We start from the raw sequence: 19,003 nt of genomic DNA, 5'->3' as shown, positions 1-19,003 counted from the left end.
CAGATTCAACATCGAGAATATTCTATTTCAAAAATTCTAAAAATATTCGGGTACATCGCGTACCAAGATTTTGATCCAAAAGTCAATCGGAGTGAAATCGGGAGAAATCTGTTGAACCTAAACTAAGTAGTTGTCTAGAAAATATTTTTGGAAAAATCTATTTTGACCCCAAAACTATTTTGAATCATGATTCTAAATTTTGGTCCATGAAGCTTAGTGAACGACTAGAATCCACATCTCCTTTGCCTGATATTTTCTTAGCCAAGCCAAATTACCATTCTCCTGATCTCTCCATTGTGCCTCTTCACTCCAGAGCTTTAGAGATCAGATTTGTAGATGGGAGAAATCACAGTAAGTATTCCACCTTCATCCTCAGCCATTCATTTCATTCATCTTTTCCTTAAGGCTTCATCTTCCTAGCTTTCAATCTCTGGGATCTTTTCTTAGGCTATGTATGTGTTGTTTGTTTTGGTTTGAGGTATTTAAAAGGTGTAGGAAGTGGTGTTTGAGTAGAGTGGAGGCTGAGATCCACACAAGAAAAAGAAAAGAAGAGGAAACAACAAAGGTGTAACCCCATGGACTCCCAAAGCTATTTTAGACTCTGTGAAGTCATTGTTTGTGCTTGGAAATGAGTAGAAATGCTAGAATAATATTGTGTTTGAGCTAGTAAGTGATCTATTGTTGATCTATGAGGTGTTGTTGATGATTTGAAATTGTTATTTTGCCTGAAAATGTCTTAAAGGTGAAGAAGAAACTCACTGGTGCACAACACAGTGTGCACCAGATGAGGCACGGATCTAGCCAACGGCTCTTGGGAGGAGCCGTTGGTTAGGGCCGCGGAGGAGCGGCCCTAGGGCACGGCTCTAGGCAAGAGTCGTGGCCCTAGGCCGCCGCTTGGCGGCTCCCGGCGGTGGGGCTCCTCAAGCCTTGCCAGGTAAGGTTTGTGCAGTGGCCGGGCCCTTGTGGCTCAGCTACGTGTCGTTTCGGACCGGGACTTGCGAGCCCTTGAGGCTCAGACACTCGGGGACGTCACGATGCACGTTTAGAAACTGACTTCATCGAATTTGGAGTAGAAATGGGCATTTTGTAATAGAAATTGTGAAGAAAAAAGGCTTCAGAATTTGTTTGTGAATGTTGCAATGAATAAAAATTCTAAGTGTTTGATCTTGGCTAATTGCTGAGAAGCATGACAAATTATATGATTATTAGACTAAGAAGCATGAACTCTATTTGTTAAATTTTGCTAGAAAAGCATGCCTAGAATGCCTAATATGACTTGTTGAGAATTTTGTTAAGAATGTTAAATGTTGAAGTGTACAGAGCATGTTCTCCTTGAATGCTAGATTACAGTAAATGAGATTATGATGAGTATTTTGAGTTCAAATGCATGTTGAATACTTGCTAAGTGTTTTCCAAAGAAGATTTGCTAAGTTATGATTTATAATCATGTTTATGCAATTGTTGAGAGTTCATAGTGAAAGAAGTTTTGAAGCATATTCTATAGTCATGTGCATATTTGAGCATACCATGTTTTAAAATGCATAAGTGGCCAAAGTGAGCCTAAGGGGTCGTTTGTTTCACGGAATGTCAGATTACCTTAGTGAATGTTAGATTGCTGGGAATGTTAGATTATTGGGAATGTTAGATTCCTGTTTTTGGTTAAAATTGGGGTATGTAATATAATGATTGGTTTAAGGTTATCTTTTATACACACTATAATATCCTTAACATATTTTCATATATTTTAATAAATTTAAAAATTAAAATAAATAAATAAGATAACGGTATCATATATAATTACATGATTTTAAAATATTAACTAAAATCTTGAACTTGAGAAAAAAAATTATTTTATATGCTAACATAACATAATAATAAATATATATATATATATATATATATATATATATATATATATATATATATATATATATATATATATATATATATATATATATATATATATATATATATATATATATATATATATATATGATTGCACTAGATTGCATGTTGAGTATATGATTGCACGAGATTGCATTTTGAGTATATGATAGCATGAGATTGCTACTGAGATGTTAGATAGACTTGAGATTATTGAGAATTTAAGTATGTGAAAGTATGAGCTCGATGATAAGCTAGATAATTGTGAAAGCATGCCTATACGACAATTAGGTTGCAAGCATATAGAAACCCTGTTAAGCATGTTTAAGTGATGCTTAAGTGATTGAGAATGCTTGATCTAAGTATGTGAAACACATGTTTTCTAAAAGTATATTGTGATATCCCGAAAATCCAATCCTTAAATAGAATTAATTATGTAATTAATTCTAAGCCTTCTCATGAATTTCCCCTTCCAATTCTTTAATTGAAAGTCGGAGGACCTAAATTGACCCATCCCTTGGTAAATTGACTTATTCAAAAGAAAAAAGGACTTTGAGCTTTATAAGTTGTACATGGCCTTTTGTCTTCCTAGCCTTTTAGTAAGGGTATCCTTGTCTTTTCAAATTTGCTTGGCATTCAAGCCTTTCCCTAGCAAGATCACATTTCATTTCCCTCATTTGGCAAGACACTCTAAACTTTCCACCTTCTCTCTAGAACAGTAGTTTTCTTCCCAAGCCAAGTAAAGTCCACCTTCTTACTTGCAAGGAAACTTTTCAAGATTGCACCTTTCCACCATTAAAGCATTAGGAAAGGTAAGATCTTAGCTTAGCTAGTGTTATTGGTTAGTCTTTCATGGTCTTTATCTAAGAATGATTTTTCTTTGTGTGGTTATTGGTTTTGTTGAGAAGATTTGAGTAAGGAGGAACCCCAAGGAGAAGTCTAGGAGTCTAAGGAAGAGATTTGTGGTCTACAAAGGTAACCCATGCTTTACAAAACCTATTTTACACTTGTTATGATGATTTCTTGCTATTTTATGGTTGTTCTTGATGTTGTGAGTGATTTGATGCATTATCTTGTGTTTATGCATGTTTAGAGCTTGTATCTAGGGTTCTTAAATGCTATTCTTTGAGCTATTCCTGTGTTCAAGTCATTTCCTTGTTGAATGTGAGATTTGGGGTGTTTTGGACTTGGACTTGGCATTGTTGATGTTTTTCCCCGAAGGGAAAATGGTGGGTACAGGAGTGTACCCGTGAGCGGAACAGCGGGTGGCTGTCCACCCGTCATTCCACCCGTGGGTGGTGTGGCTTGTACAGGCGGGCAGAGCCGCGGGTGGAGGCCCACCCGTAGTTCCACCCGTTGGTACACATGAAGGGGGTTGGCGGGTGGTTACCCACCCACCGTTCCGCCCACTGGTACGTTGTGCTTTGGCCTCCACTTTGTTGAATCCTTGTGCAATTGTGTGTCTCACTTGATGTTTCGTACGTCTAGAACGGTGTCCTAAGTCTCCGTTATAAGATTGTGAGTCTTGAATCGTGCTTACGGTCTAACTTTGTGATTCGTACAATGTCTCACTCACATTTTTGAAGTCATAATAGTAATCCCTGGCGTTTCGCCCTTTCTGGCCGATGAACATCCTAGGACAACTGATACAACCTTCTCAAATTATTTGCCCCACTAAACCATTTATTTACTAATTCCCACACTTTCTTCACACTTTTACAATGTTGCATAGATAGAATTATTTTCCTATCAATGCAATTTATTATACGCGATAACATGGCTTTATCGTCTTTCTCCCACTCTTGGGCTTCGGTAGGGATAACCGGACATATTTTAGTTAAATGTCCATCTTTACCCATACCTCCCAAGTTAATTTCAACTAAAAATTTCCACTCCCCAAAATTGGACCCATCAGGTGCCAACACCATATCAATCAATTTAGATGGAGTTGACACCACCGTAATGGTCTTACCTTCTGCAATAATTATTAAACAAGAACCGACCTGGTTACGCAGCACATCGCGCAGCAGCCTTCAATTTTCCTAGTTCGAATTTTCGCATCACTTCTGCAGTAGGAGATGAAGACATCGCAGCCATAAAAAATCTCCTCAACACCGGGCTACACCACCACTACAAATGTGTCGGGCGTATAGAGAAGAGCCCAACAGTGCAAGCCGCGACCGGAGAAGACGCTGGAATAGTGCGCACGAGTCGGCACATGGCGTCGGAACCCTAGGACTGCAGCGGCGCGTGAGACCTCCGGTGGCTGCTCCGCTTCTTTCGACGGCGTCGCCTCCTCTTTCCGACCAAAGCCCACTACCCATACTCACCGCTCTGATACCATGTAGAACTTATGTAGTGAAGTGTCTATGTATTAAACTCGGCAAATGAATAAACTGTACAGGCTCCTATATATACAAGCTACCAGTAGGACTCAACCACTCATTTGAATTTCAAAATGAGTAGCTGAGAGTAACCTGCTAACAACCTCCTAACACGTCGGCTATATGAAATAACCGACATTGTATGTATATTTTAAAAAAAGAATAAATACATTACAACATCGGTTAATTCGTAATAACCGACGTTGTATATTTTTTTTTCTTTTAAAAAACATAAGTATACAACATCGGTTATTTGGTAATAACTAACATTGTAAGTTTTATTAATTAAATAAAAAAAATATACGATGTCGGTTATTTATTTAACTGACGTCGTATGTTTTCCATGGCTGCAAAACTCGGCTGCCTAGGCGCCTAGGCACTAGGCGGCACTCATCCTTGCCGTTTTGGCCTATACTCGGCCAAAACTCGGCCAGCCGCCTAGGCGGCCAAGTCGGCCAAAATTGGCCAACTCGGATGAGTCGGCCGATTTCGTCCAGTTTTGACCGATTTCGTCCGATTTTGACTAATTTCGTTCAATTTTGACCGATTTCGTCTGATTTCGTCCGATTTTGTCTGATTTGGTCTGATTCACTTATAAATTATCATTATTTCATTTATTTGGAGGTGTTGTTTGATTGAATGTTGAAAACAGGCTCATTAAAATTGTCAAACTACAAGTCTGTCACTATTTTTTTAAATTTTTTTGGTGCCCGCCTAGCGCCGCCTAGATTTCGCCTAGGCGCTAGGCGCTATCCAGCCGCCCGACTAGCGCCTAGCTCCTTCTGCAACCTTGATGTTTTCTAAACAATATCTCCCACATCAACGTCACCTTTTAACTGACGTTAATGGCCCTAAATAGCGGACGTTAAAGGCCTTCTGTGTAGTAGTGGTTGTGTGAAACTTAAGGTGAACCATTTTAAAACCTTAGGTGCGTGGTTTGTGTTCTTAAGGTGCTTTGTTGTACGCTTAAGGTGCGTGGTTTGTGTACTTAAGGTGCGCCATGTTAATGCTTAAGGTGCGTCAACCGCACAACTGCACGAGAAGCCTTCCCCGCACCTGAACCCTTGCATATATATATATATATATATATATATATATATATATATATATATATATATATATATATTTGTCATTAGGTATGCAAGAATGTACCACAATACGTTCAGAAATGCACTAGGGTGAGGTGTATTTGTGTGTTTGTCCCTGGTGTATTTTTGAACACGTTGTGATGCATTTATGCATACCTAATAGTGCATGACCACACGTCTTAGGGTTGTGGTACATTTATGTCCACGTTTCATCATAGTGCATTTTTAAACACGTTCTAGTGTATATATATATACCTAATGACGCAATCTGCTCGGCCGTACGGAAAGGCTTGTCCGATTAAACTGTATGTCTGTTAAAACGAATAAATCTGATATGAAGTTTGAACCAAGCGCCACGGCTCTATAGTCTATCCAATCTCTATCAGGGGTGTGGAAATTTTAATCTTCGCATACATTCAAAGTAGTTCTGCTGGAAATAATGTTTGAAATTAGTATACAGGAAAAACAAAAAACAAACACAAAACAAAAAAAAAAAAAAAAACAAAAAAAAAAAGAAAAGAAAAGTGGGGGGAGGGGGAAGAGGGACTTTTCTTTCTTAATATATAACGAAATCTACAAAATTGACCATTGGACTCTTAGAATCACACCGCAAGAAAGATTTCATGGTGTGGAGCCCGCATTCATTACGGTAATTCTTATTTCAAATTTCAAATAAGTTATAAATTTTGTTTTGTAAAACGAGTTTAAAATAATAATTTATTTTAAGATGCTATCACAATTTTGTTTCAAAGTTTATAGTTTTTAAATTTTCTTTATTTTTTTTTTATTTTTATTAGTTTACAAACATGACATTATTTATGCTTCATTAATCAAAATCATAATATTTTAGTTTATAATTTTATGTCTTTTTAATTTATTATAGCTAATTCAACAAATAATTTTACTAAACACATTAATTCGAATTAGTGAGGTTATTAGCCACTAGCTTTCAACTAACTTTTCAGTTAAGCATGCCTAACGGAGCCTTACACCATTATGCGAAGAAGCAACAAGTGACGTTGAACATATCATCAATCGTTACATCCTACACCACGGCGCACATAGCACTGTGCGCCGCGCGCCTCCCAAAACGACGTCGTTTTGGGGTAGTGTTGGGAGGCGCGGTAGGAAATTGCTGAGATTATGTGTATTTGTTCACAACGTTATGTGTATTTGTTCACAACGTTATGTGTATTGGTTCATACAGTTATGTATATTTTTTATACAATTATGTATATTCTTTTTATACAATTATGTACATCCGAATCAGAAAATTTGTGTGTATTATGTTAAGAGTTGATGTGTATTATGTTAAAAGTTTATGTTTATTATGTATTATGTTAAATTATGTGTATTATCTTTTAAAAAGAGTATGTATATTTTGTTATATAATTATGTACATTCATGTATAACATTATGTGTATTCTAGTATAGCATTATGTACATTCTTGAACAGCGGGTTTTTTTTTTTAAAGAAAAAACTATTGCCATTCACTGGGGCGGGAAATTTCAAAAAAAAATAAAATTAAAACGACGTCGTTTTGCATCTGGGCGCATAGTGCAACGCGCGCCGTGGTGTAGGATATAAATTGCCACATATCATAACGTATTGCAATCTTTATACCATGGATCAGGGTTCATAGTGCATTGTGGACCCTGATGCATGTGTATGTGTTTTATGTTGTGAGTTTGTGTCTTATGTTATGAAATTCTGTACCTTAAGAGTATGAATTTTATACAATTAGTATTTGTATCTTATGTATTGAATGTATGTGTCTTATGTTGTGAAATTCTGTGTCTATGAACACAAATATTTAATTATATGTACTTAAATAAGATTTGAAAAATAAGTAAATATATAACATTTGTATGTGTCTTATGTTGTGATTTTTTGTGTCTTGAGTTATGAAATTTTGTACTTTACGAGTATAAATTCTGTACCTCGTCATTTCTATTCAGGGTCCATAATACAATGTGGACCATGGTCCTTGATATAAATTGTAGTATTTATGTTTTATTTATTTTAATATATATCCACTAGTCTCTAGTTAAGTATTCGTAAAAACAATAGTCATGGTAAGATTAATGAATAGTCATCATTCAAAACACCTATATTTTACACGTAAATTGTGTACTTTGGTTTTTGTTGTAAATTGAGACGTCTTACACGTGAATCATTGTATCGTTTATATTCCAAGAATGTAATCAATATAATAGTATATAAAGATTAGGAGAGAAGACAAGAGGTATTGAGATTGAACCATCAAACTTTATTATTTATCTTTAAACAATATCTATAAGTTTATTTGCAACTTATTTACAACTATGCTCATGCTTTGTTAAAAACATATTACAAAAACTCATTGGAAAAAACTTAGTTGAGAAAAAGGGTACAGGATATATGTGTATTCATGTGTTGCACTAGTTGTCTATTTAAAACCTTTAATTAAGAAAGTTATTATATAAACAAAACTCATGTGTTGCAGTAGCATTTGCTACCAAAATTGTGAAAGTAGGTCACAAATGGTTTCTCACCCTTCCATAGTTCATAGGGTGTTTTCTCATGAACTTTGTTGATTATGGAACGATTTTGGGTGTAACATGTTGTGTTAACAGCTTCAGCCCAAAATCTTTTAGCTAAGCTGGAAAGAGCAATCATTGACCTTGTGGCTTCTTTGAGAGTACGATTTCTCCTCTCAGCAACACCATTTTGTTGTGGTGTCCTAGCAGCTGAGAGTTGATGGAGAATTCCGAATTGACCACAAAAACCTTGTATGCATGACTTGATTGACGAACTCTGTACCTTGGTTTGATATGATCTTCACTATGGTGGATCCCTTCTCATTTTGCAACTGCTTCAACTGCTCAGGCAGTAACCTCTCGGTTCATTCTTCTTCCTTAAAAAGATTCTCCAAGTATATCTAGTATAGTCATATACTACCACTAAAGTATACTTTCTCCCACTTATGCTTACTGGATCTACTGGCCCAAACAAATCAATGTGAAGAAGATTCAAGAGTTTAGGATTTGAATAAATGGATTTGGACTTAAATGAAGATTTGATTTGTTTTCCGTGTTGACAAGCTTCACAAACCCTATCTTTATTATAAGTCACATTTGGTAGTCCCTCTACCAAATGTCCCCTGGCTAGCTTGTTAATTGCCTTAAAGTTGAGATGATTTAGCTCGTTGTGCCATTCCCAACTAAGGTTTGAATTACCTTTAGCTACTAGGCATAAATTTGGTCTGGCCGAATCTTAGTCTACAACATACATGTTCTTTCTCCTCCTTGCTAAAAGAACAACTTCTCCAGACACCTCACATACTATACAACACTGATCTTTGGAGAATTCCACCTTATATCCCTTTTCACAAAACTGACTTGTGCTTAGAAGGTTGAACTTAAACCCTTCAACGAATGATACATCCTTTATTGTCAGTCCATTCTTTGAGACATCACCAATCCCTTTGGTTTGTCCACTTGTCTCACCACAAAAAATTACTTTAGGACCACTGACTGTTCGGAAACTACTCATATTTGACATTTCTCCCGTCATATGCCTTGAGCATCCACTGTCCACGTACCAAACAGTCTTGTTGTCCTGAAATCAAAAATTAAATTGATTTAGGTACTTATACCTTCTTGGGTCCTTCGTGTTTATTAGTGAGTCTAGGCATCCATTTGTACCTTGAGTCCACTAGTCCAAGCCTAGGTTTAATGTACCAATTGAAAGTATTATAATCATGAGGGGCATACTGACAAGTGTATTTTGTGTAGTGCTGGATGGAAAGTAGTTTGGAAATGAAGCTTCCCGGGATGTCGTTCTATAGGGATGACAACTTGGAGAGATTCAAGTGCGTGTATAAGTATTATATTGATAAGTATTAACTAGGCGCAAGAGCATTATTTGGAAGGTACAAGGCATGAAAGTAAAGCAAAGCAAAGTAGTAAGTAAACAATGAAATGAACGGGGAATTGGATAGGAACTTCTTAGACTCATGCATTCTATTTCCAAGGTTGAGTTGATAAGGTGTATGCATGGTTACTAATGGGAGAATTGGCCACAAACACTAAGCCATGCAAGACTTATCCTCTTAGACTTCATGAATTGTCTAAGGCATTTCATCGAACACCTAGTCTACATCTCCTCCCGGACCTAGCCCTCTCGGATCGTAGCATGGGAAAAGGAAACAAACAAGACTATATGAGATTTCAATCTCTTGCAAATCTAACTTTCTCACAATCCTAACCTATTGTTGACGTCAATAAAGCTAGGATCAAGCAAGGTTTGTTCACAACAAAGCTAAACCTATCATACACCATATTTCATCATAACCTAAAGAGGTTCCAATCCAATTCCTAGAAAATCTAGCCACACATCACCATTGTAGATTGAAAACAATTTGAATTGAAATCAAAATGAGAGATGGATAATAGAGATGGAAATTGAAATGTAAAAAGTAGAATAGTACCAATTCCAATCCAAGATTGAGTTTCAATCTACAAATTGAAGAAAGCTTGCTCCAAGAATTCACTTCTAGAGCTTTCTCTCTCTAGCGATTGAAGAACAATGTGTTTAGATGATGAACAAGATCCAAAACTACAATATAAGATGATGTCTAATGTCTAAAACAATAAGGGAAACCCCTTTAAAAGTGTCATTCCGCGCCCAAGTTTGCCCCCGGTCACAATGGTGGCCCTCTCATGTCTTGGTCACTAATCCTCTGCGTGTCCCTTGTCACGGTCATGATCCTTCTCGTGACAAGGTTTGAATCTTCATCACGAGCTGGTCACGATCGTGACCAAGACTCTGTTGAGCTCCCTTGTGCTTTTCTCAATATTCTCTTCTTTCTTGGCCTCAAATCATCCCTGCAAAAAGTCACAATGTATCTTTCCACACACTAGATGCATCATTTGTCGCAAAACACACCCATTTGTCTCATTTCCCAACAAAAGTAAGCCCAAGTATGTGCAAAAACTACTTGAATTCCCTTCTAAAAGATTACACATTTAGCACTTATCACCAGTTTCCACACTTTAAACTTGCTTGACCTTAAACAAGAAGAGCAATATCATCAATAAAGTCTATAAGTGACAAGAGTGTACATAGGAGTCCTCATTTCTAAGTGACAGAATGATTGCGGCGTGTATAAAGTCCAAATGGGTAGTGTCCCTCATTTCATGAAGCAAGTATGGTGAAACATGTGCACACTTTCAATGCCTTGAGAGTTAAAGGGAATAATGCACTCCATACGGTAAAAAGTTCAAATAAAGCTCAATAATGAAACTCTTCTCTCAATCATACTTCTAAGCAAGCAATTTCAAAATTGGGTTCACCTTCTATTTTTCAAGGGCCTTCAAGCCAAGCCCACTAGTGGGAATAATGTGCACAAGATAACCAAACACCCTCCAAAAAGGCCAAGATCCAACATGTAAATAAAGTGAGGGTACAACATGGGCATCTCCCCGCAATGGGCTTCACGGGCTCTCTTTTTTCTCAAACCCCCAGGATAACGTCATCAGGCAACCCGACTTCACATGGAGCTCCACGCTTTTTCGAAGACGGTGCAATGGGTGCCCCAATCCTAGCGGGCTGGCTCACCTCTTCTCTTTTTTTTCTCGTCCCATAGGATAATGTCGTTGGGATAACCAACTTCACGTAGAGCTCTACGCTTTTTCGACGACGGTGCAATGGTTGCCTCAAATCCTATCAAGACGGCTTCCCTCATATTTTTCCTCTCATTAGGGGTGACCATTTTTGTCTCCTTTGGCTCTTTTCTCTCTCTCCCTCTCTCTGATTTTTTTGAATTTTTCTTTTCTTCTCCTTGTCTACCCCTCATGCCTTTTCCTTAGGGGCAGGGAATCACTCAAGCTCACCAAAGGCTCACCTTTTGCCCAATGTCATACCAAGATTGTCCAAATTCCAGGTCTCGCCCAAATTATCTTTCTCAAGTTAGGTTGTACACACTCTCACTTCAAGAGATCCTTGACTAAGTTCCAAGAAAAATAAAAAGTGATGAACAACACACAAGCATGCAAAAATTTTAAAGCTACTTGGCCCTATTGCATCCTCTCCAAAGGCATAGGTAGCATTTTCCCTGGGTGTCCCAAGGGATTGACTTTGTTGCACACAATTTAACATACTTCCATCATAAAATGAACAACACCACACATTTCGATCCCATAGACAACTCAATCATGCCATCACTTAAAAATGTGAACTACAACATAAGGTGCACCAACTAAATGAAATTTAAAGCACAAGGTGCACCCTTTTTCACACTTTAAAAGAAACATTGTCATCGTTGTTATAAGCACAAAGACTCGGGGATATGAGACGAATGGGTGGCCGCAACATAGATATTTCCACACTTTAAAACAAGAAATGGGGGAAGACACAATGCGGACTTAGAATGAGAAAGCACCTTTTCCACACTTTAGAAGTGAGGCAAGGTACCAATTCAAGCTTAAGGCTCAAGATTCTTTCCCTTTGGTACTCCCGGATGGAGGTTTTGTAAGACGGGCACTCCTCCTTCTCTCGTGCTCCCGGTTGGGGGGTGGGAAGGGCTCATACTCCGAAAATGACATGGAAGAGGAGTTATCATCACCACCCTTGGCCTGGTGCTCTTCGTAGAGTTCCAAATATTTCATGTAATCTAGGTCTAGCTGATATGTTTTGACCCCCCCCCCCCCCTTTCTGGGTGTCCACTATGTTCATTGTTGATTTGGGGTTCATCCTCTTCACCCGAAGATAACTCTAAGGGATCATTATTGGCATCACCCACCTCATAGCCTCCCATTGCCGCCTTCCTCCTTCATAACTTCTCCAATCTCCCCTTCTCCATCACTCTTCTTGAGATCCTTTTCTTCTCACCACAAGGCTTCTTCTCCATTTTTCTTGCACAAAAACTCAAGACACAACCTTTTCAATGTATTTTCTTTCTCTTTGTATGTTAGAATCTCCATGCATTTGGTTATGAAGAGTGAAGACATATATAAAGACAAGTGGGGACCAAATGTATGGCTTAAAGCAAAAGATTCCCCTCATCTGATGGTCAAAAGTTGCTTTGGAGGGAATCTTTGCAGCAAAAAGGCAACTTGTTTCACATCAATGCACAAGGGGACAAGATTCCCCCTCACAAGGTCACTTTTTCATGAATTTCTGCGTAACATGCTGTCAGACCCCAGTCACGATCGCGACCAGGTCGTGATGTAGAATCAAACCTGGTCTCGAGAATAGTCACGATCGTGACTAAGTAGGGCTAGGCAAATCAGGGCTAGGCAAATCAGTTGAGGTGAAACCGAACCGAACCAATAACCCGATCGGTTTTCTGTTATTTATTTATTTTTTATTTATTTTTAATTTTTTTTATATTAATAAATATATATTATATTAAATGTTTAAGGTGAGGTTTGAACCCTTACTCATTTGATTATAAACTAAGAGCTTTACCCACTAAGCTATACCCACATTCATGTTTATATTCACATTTGTATGCTAATAAGGGTATACATTTTTCATTAAATATTGCACACTTCAAATATAATGAATAAAGTTATCCGTACTACATTCTTGTTAGACTAAAATACCATTATACCGTTATTACACCGTTGCTATTTAATTCTAAAGTTTCATAATTCTATCATTATTATCACACACACACACACACACACACACACACACACACACACACACACACACACAATAATTAACTATGATACCTGTTTCCTATTCTTTAATTATCATTTTATTAAAATCATTATATAATTACTTTAATTGTTGATTATATTTTAATTAAATTTCTATGTATATAAATATTATAACAATTAATAATTTTAACTCCTCAAGTCCTCAAATCTCAACTCCAAGTTGTAAGTCCAAACATTTGGTGTTTTAGTAATTTTTATTTTTCAAATATTAACTATAGATGAATGATTTTTCATTTTGTCATCAACAAAACACTTCAAGTGGTACTTCAAGTGAGGCAACTGAACAACCGGTCAGGCAAAAAAAGAAACGTTCAAATAGTAGACTTTCACCTAAACCGAACCGAAACCGAAACCGAACCGAACTTTTCAAACCGAAACCGAACTCTATTTTAAACCGAATGGTTTAATTTTTTTAAAACCGAAAAACCGAAACCGAAAAAAACCGAACCGAAACCCGAAGTGCCCAGCCCTATGACTAAGTTTGTTATGCCGAATCAGACCGGTTCACGAACTTAGTAACGATCGTGATGGAGTCGTAGTGCAGGATCAAATCGCACCACGAACTTCCCCACGCTCGTGACGGGGAACCTGTTCCAAAGTTGTCTAAATTTTTTGCATTTTTCACCCAATTTCCATGTGATCAAGGCATCCCATGCAATTGTAAGGCAAAAACCACAAAACTACAAGAAAAAAAAACAAGAAAATGGTTGAACTAAAAAAAAAAAACAAAAGAACAAAGCAAACGAAAAACCTTAGGTTGCCTCCTAAGAAGCGCTATGTTTAACGTTTTTAGCCCGACGAATATCTTCCATTCCTCTCTCTTTTTGAATCAATTTGACCTCTTTTTCTTTGTGTTTTTTTTTTTTTTTTTTTTTTTTTTTTTTTTTAAATTTCATTTTTTCTCTTCATTCCATCTTCTTCTCTCATTTATTTTTTTCTTCTTTTTTCATTTTTTTTCTTCTTTTTTTTTTTTCCTCTTTTGTCTCTCTTTTTTTATTTTTTTTTTCTATCTCGATTTTTTCCTTTCTCACTCTCCTACACTTCATCCCAAGCATCCAAATACATAACTTGCATCTCTTTTCTTGCTGGATCCGTGTCATGGTACTTCTTCACTTGTTGCCCATTAACCTTGAAAACTCACATGTCCGGATGTGTTATTTCCAATGTCCCAAAAGGATAAACATTCACCACTTTGAACGGTTCGGACCATCAGTGTTGGGAAAATCCCACTTCATGCGACAATGAAAAATCACAGAACCGACAGGAGCACAAACACAAGATGATACACAATAGCCCAAAAATAAATATCAAACACAAGAACACACGATTTACGTGGAAAACCCCAAATCGGGGAAAAAACCACAGGACCACCACCAACCAAATAATCCACTATAATAAATCTTGGGTACAAAGTTTCAGGCTACCACACGAGCCAAACATCCACAAATCATCAAATACAACAATTCTAGGCCAAAGATTTCTATTATATTCCACAGGCCTAAACAGAATACCAACTCGTACTTAAAATATTCAACCACCACAAGCAAGATGAATAGAATACAAATAGTATGAGAATACCCAAAAGATGCCTGGAACAAATAAGCTGACCTCCAAAATATTTGATGAATAAACCACCCAAGAATATGGCAAACCCACAGCAACGATCTCCTCTTCTCGCTGCCGACGGAGAACAACCCAAAAAAATCCCTTTTCTTTTGCTTAACCTATTCTGCCGAAAACAAAAAAGGGAATAAAACAAAAAAGGAACCTTTTTCTTTTACTGCTCTCAATGCCGCACTGCTGCCAAGAACATATATAAAATATATATATGTTGAAGATTGAAGAATGAATAAAAAGGAAATTTTGTTTCCTTATTCCTGTTGCCGCCTCATCATAATCCCTAATTCATCCAATATTCCTAATTAAATATTATTATATTATATAAATATAATAATAATAATTAGGGCTCAATATGAGAGGAAGTCCAACAAAAATATAGTGGATACAAATTGGCTTGGTCCAAACATGAGCTATTTACCACATAGGAGGGAAGCCCAACCCAACAAATCTCCCCCTCCCGACTATGTGGAAGATATCGCCATCCCGGCGATAGAGCAACAATCTTCAAACTTCCCTCTCGGCAATGCTTTAGTCATCATGTCAGACCCATTATCATCGGTATGAATCTTTTCAAGTTCAAGCATCTTGCACTCTAAATATCTCTAATCCAATGATATCTCGTGTCAATATGTTTTGACCTGTAATGGAACGTTGAGTTCTTTGCAAGATGAACTGCACTTTGACTATCACAATAGAGCACATATCTGTCTTGAACAAACCCGAGCTCTTGAACAAACTTCTTCATCCATAGCATTTCTTTACTGGCCTCAACAGATGCTATGAACTCAGCTTCAGTGGTAGACAAAGCAACACACTTTTGCAATCTTGATTGCCATGAAACTGCTCCCCCTGCATAGGTAATTAGATAACCTGAAGTAGATTTCCTGGTGTCAATGTCCCCGGCCATATCTGAATCAGTGTACCCGACAAGAATAGGTTTCTCTGTACCAAAACACAAACTCAGACTTGAAGTACCCCGAAGATATCTCAGAACCCACTTCACAGCATCCCAATGTTCTCTCCCTGGATTTGAGAGAAATCTGCTAACAACACCCACTGCATGAGCAATATCTGGTCTCGTACATACCATGGCATACATCAAACTACCAACAACTGAAGAATAGGGAACTCTTTGCATTTCTTCATTCTCTTTCTCACTAGAGGCACATTGCTTCTTACTTAACTTGAAATGCATACCAAGAGGTGTATTCACTGGCTTAGCTTTATGCATACTAAATCTCTCAAGTACTTTCTCTATATACTTCTCTTGAGATAACCACAACTTCTTGTTCTGCCTGTCACGAATGATCTTCATCCCAAGAATTTGCTTTGCTGGTCCCATGTCCTTCATAGAAAAGGACTTACTCAACTCTTGTTTCAACTGTTGAATTCTTGAAACATTGCGACCAACAATCAACATATCATCAACATAAAGCAACAATATAACAAAGTCATCATCAGAGAATCTGTTTACAAAAGCACAGTGGTCTGAAGAAGTCTTCTTGTACCCATGCTTACTCATAACGGAAGTAAACTTTGTATACCACTGCCTCGGAGCTTGCTTCAATCCATACAAACTCTTCTTTAACCTGCAAACATAATCCTCTTTCCCTTTGACTTTGAATCCCTCAGGTTGCTCCATATATATCTCCTCATCTAAATCACCATGGAGAAAAGCTGTCTTTACATCCATCTGCTCAATTTCTAAATCCAAACGAGCTGCTAGACCCAACACAACTCTAATGGATGAAAATTTCACAACAGGAGAGAAAATTTCATCAAAATCAATACCTTTCTTCTGGCTAAAACCTTTCACCACCAGTCGAGCTTTGAATCGTGGAACTGAAGTGCCCTCTTCATGTTTCAATCTGTAGACCCACCTGTTCTTCAAAGCTTTCCTGTTCTTTGGTGTCCTTACCAACTCAAAGGTATCATTTGCATATAGGGAATTCATCTCATCCTGCATAGCCTCAAGCCATTGTCTCTTTTGCTCACTCTCCATAGCTTCTTCATAGAACTCAGGTTCTCCCCCATCAGTTAATAGCACATACTGACTGGAAGAGTAACGAGTAGATGGTCTCCGTTCCCTGTTAGACCTTCTAGGAGGATCAACTGGAACCTGCGAAGAAACTTCTTGTTCCTGGTGCACAACATCATCAACATGACCATCCACATCAGCTGTATCATCCTGATTATCTGGTACAAGATCACCGTTCTGGCCATTCTCTTGAACCTCATCAACATCATGTGTATCTTCGCTGGAAACTGGCTCACAGTCAACCAAACTTCCGCTGTCTTGAGATTCTGGCTTTCTCACTTTGTCAACACCTTCAATGGTTTGATCTTCAAAGAACACTACATCACGGCTTCTCACAAGTTTCTTCTCAACTGGATCATACAGCTTGTAGCCAAATTCATCAAGACCATAACCAATGAAAATGCAATGTCTAGTCTTCGAGTCCAACTTAGATCTTTCATCTCTTGGGACATGCACAAATGCCTTACAACCGAAGACTCTGAGGTGATCATAAAAAACTTCCTTTCCACACCAAACCTTATCAGGAACTTCATTATTCAAAGCAATAACGGGAGATAAGTTGATAACATGAACAGCTGTGGAAACTGCCTCTGCCCAAAAAGAACTAGGCAACTTTGCGTCATCAAGCATACATCTGACTCTCTCCATAATTGTCCGATTCATCCTCTCTGCTAAGCCATTTAATTGAGGAGTTTTAGAAGGAGTTTTCTGATGTCTAATACCGTGCATTCTGCAATACTCATCAAATGGGCCACGATACTCACCGCCATTGTCAGTACGGATGCACTTCAATTTCTTCCCTGTCTGTCTCTCAACAAGGGCATGAAACTCTTTAAACACACCAAACACATCACTTTTGTGCTTCAAAGTGTAAACCCAGAGTTTCCTAGAATAATCATCAATGAAGGTCACAAAGTAAGATGCACCTCCAAGTGATCTAACCTTCATTGGTCCACACACATCAGAATGTATCAACTCAAGTGGCTCCGGTTTCTTCGAAGGAGAATTGCTCATAAAAGAAACTCTTTTCTGTTTCCCTGCCAGGCAATGAACACATCTGTCCAATCTAGCTTCCTTTACTCCTGAAAGCTTCTTCTTCTTGGCAAGGTAATCAATCCCCTTCACACTCATGTGGCCAAGTCGTTTATGCCACAATTCTGATGCACATTCTTTTGCTGCCACATTCACTGAATCACCAGAAATAGAGCTTTGTAAAGAGTACAAGTTAGAAGACTTGTTACCTCGTGCAATAACCAGCGAGCCTTTAGTGATTTTCCAATGTCCATCACCAAAGAAACAACAGAAACCATCATCATCGAGTTTTCCTGTAGAAATGAGATTCAGTCTGATACCCGGTGCATGCTTTACATTTTTAAGTTCCAGCTTTGTGCCATTGCTGGTCTCAAGACAAACTGTACCGGTACCAATCACCTTCACCTGACCATCATCACCCATTCTTAGCTCTCCAAAATCACCTGGACTATATGAAGTAAAGAATTCCTTCCTTGGTGTAACATGGTAAGATGCGCTTGAATCTACAATCCAAGTTGTCTCATGGCATGCAACGTTGACGGCGTTCTCATCACAAGCAAGAAGCAAATCGGCTCTAACTGTTGCAACCTGGTTCTCTGTGTGATCATCTTTCTTGTCTTGCTTCTGTTCCCTTTTCAACTTGAAGCAATTTTTCTTGATGTGACCCTTCTTGCCGCAATGATAACATTCAACATCCTTGTGCCATGACCTTGACTTACTTCTGCTTTTATCTCTACCTTTCTGACCCCTTTGTTTGTTTCTCCCCCTATCATTTGTAACCAAAATATCTGACTGAGAAGTGGAGGTGTCTTGAGATCTTCTTCTTGACTCTTCATTCAAGATACCACTCTTGACATACTCCATGGTCACAACACCGTTGGGAGCAGAATTGGTCAAAGAAACCCGAAGTGTTTCCCAAGAATCAGGTAGAGTGTTAAGCAACCAGAGACCAAGTACCTCATCCTCAAATTTGATGCCCATGCTAGAAAACTGATCAAGAACACCCTGAAAATCATTGACATGATCATTGATCAATGTACCTTCCTTGAATCTTAGATTCATCAATTGTTTTAGCAAAAACAATTTGTTATTGCCCGTCTTGGAAGCATACAGGGTCTCAAGTTTATCCCACAGGCTTTTGGCATGTGTCTCGTTGATAATGTGATTCATAACATTATCTTCAACCCATTGGCGAATATAACCACAAACTTGTTGGTGCTCAAAGTCCCACTCTTCGTCTGACATGC

At 38.0% G+C, this 19,003-nt stretch overlaps 1 long non-coding RNA gene across 1 annotated transcript in view; it reads right to left on the bottom strand.

Annotated features, from left to right (window-relative positions):
• The window catches only part of LOC109158861, a 16,120-nt gene extending 5,144 nt beyond the window's left edge, over window positions 1–10,976 (bottom strand). The window contains exons 1-2 of the long non-coding RNA XR_002050456.1: window positions 10,860–10,976; window positions 6,801–6,803 (exon numbers count right to left, since the gene is read on the bottom strand). This is a non-coding gene — a long non-coding RNA (uncharacterized LOC109158861). The remainder of the gene's footprint in view (window positions 1–6,800; window positions 6,804–10,859) is intronic.
• Between the last annotated feature and the right edge of the window lie 8,027 nt (window positions 10,977–19,003).

The sequence above is a fragment of the Ipomoea nil genome, unplaced genomic scaffold, assembly GCF_001879475.1.
Source record: "Ipomoea nil cultivar Tokyo-kokei standard unplaced genomic scaffold, Asagao_1.1 scaffold2826, whole genome shotgun sequence".
NCBI lineage: Eukaryota > Viridiplantae > Streptophyta > Magnoliopsida > Solanales > Convolvulaceae > Ipomoea > Ipomoea nil.
The sequence above is the reverse complement of the archived record's forward strand: the minus strand, read 5'-3'. Positions and strand labels throughout refer to the sequence as shown.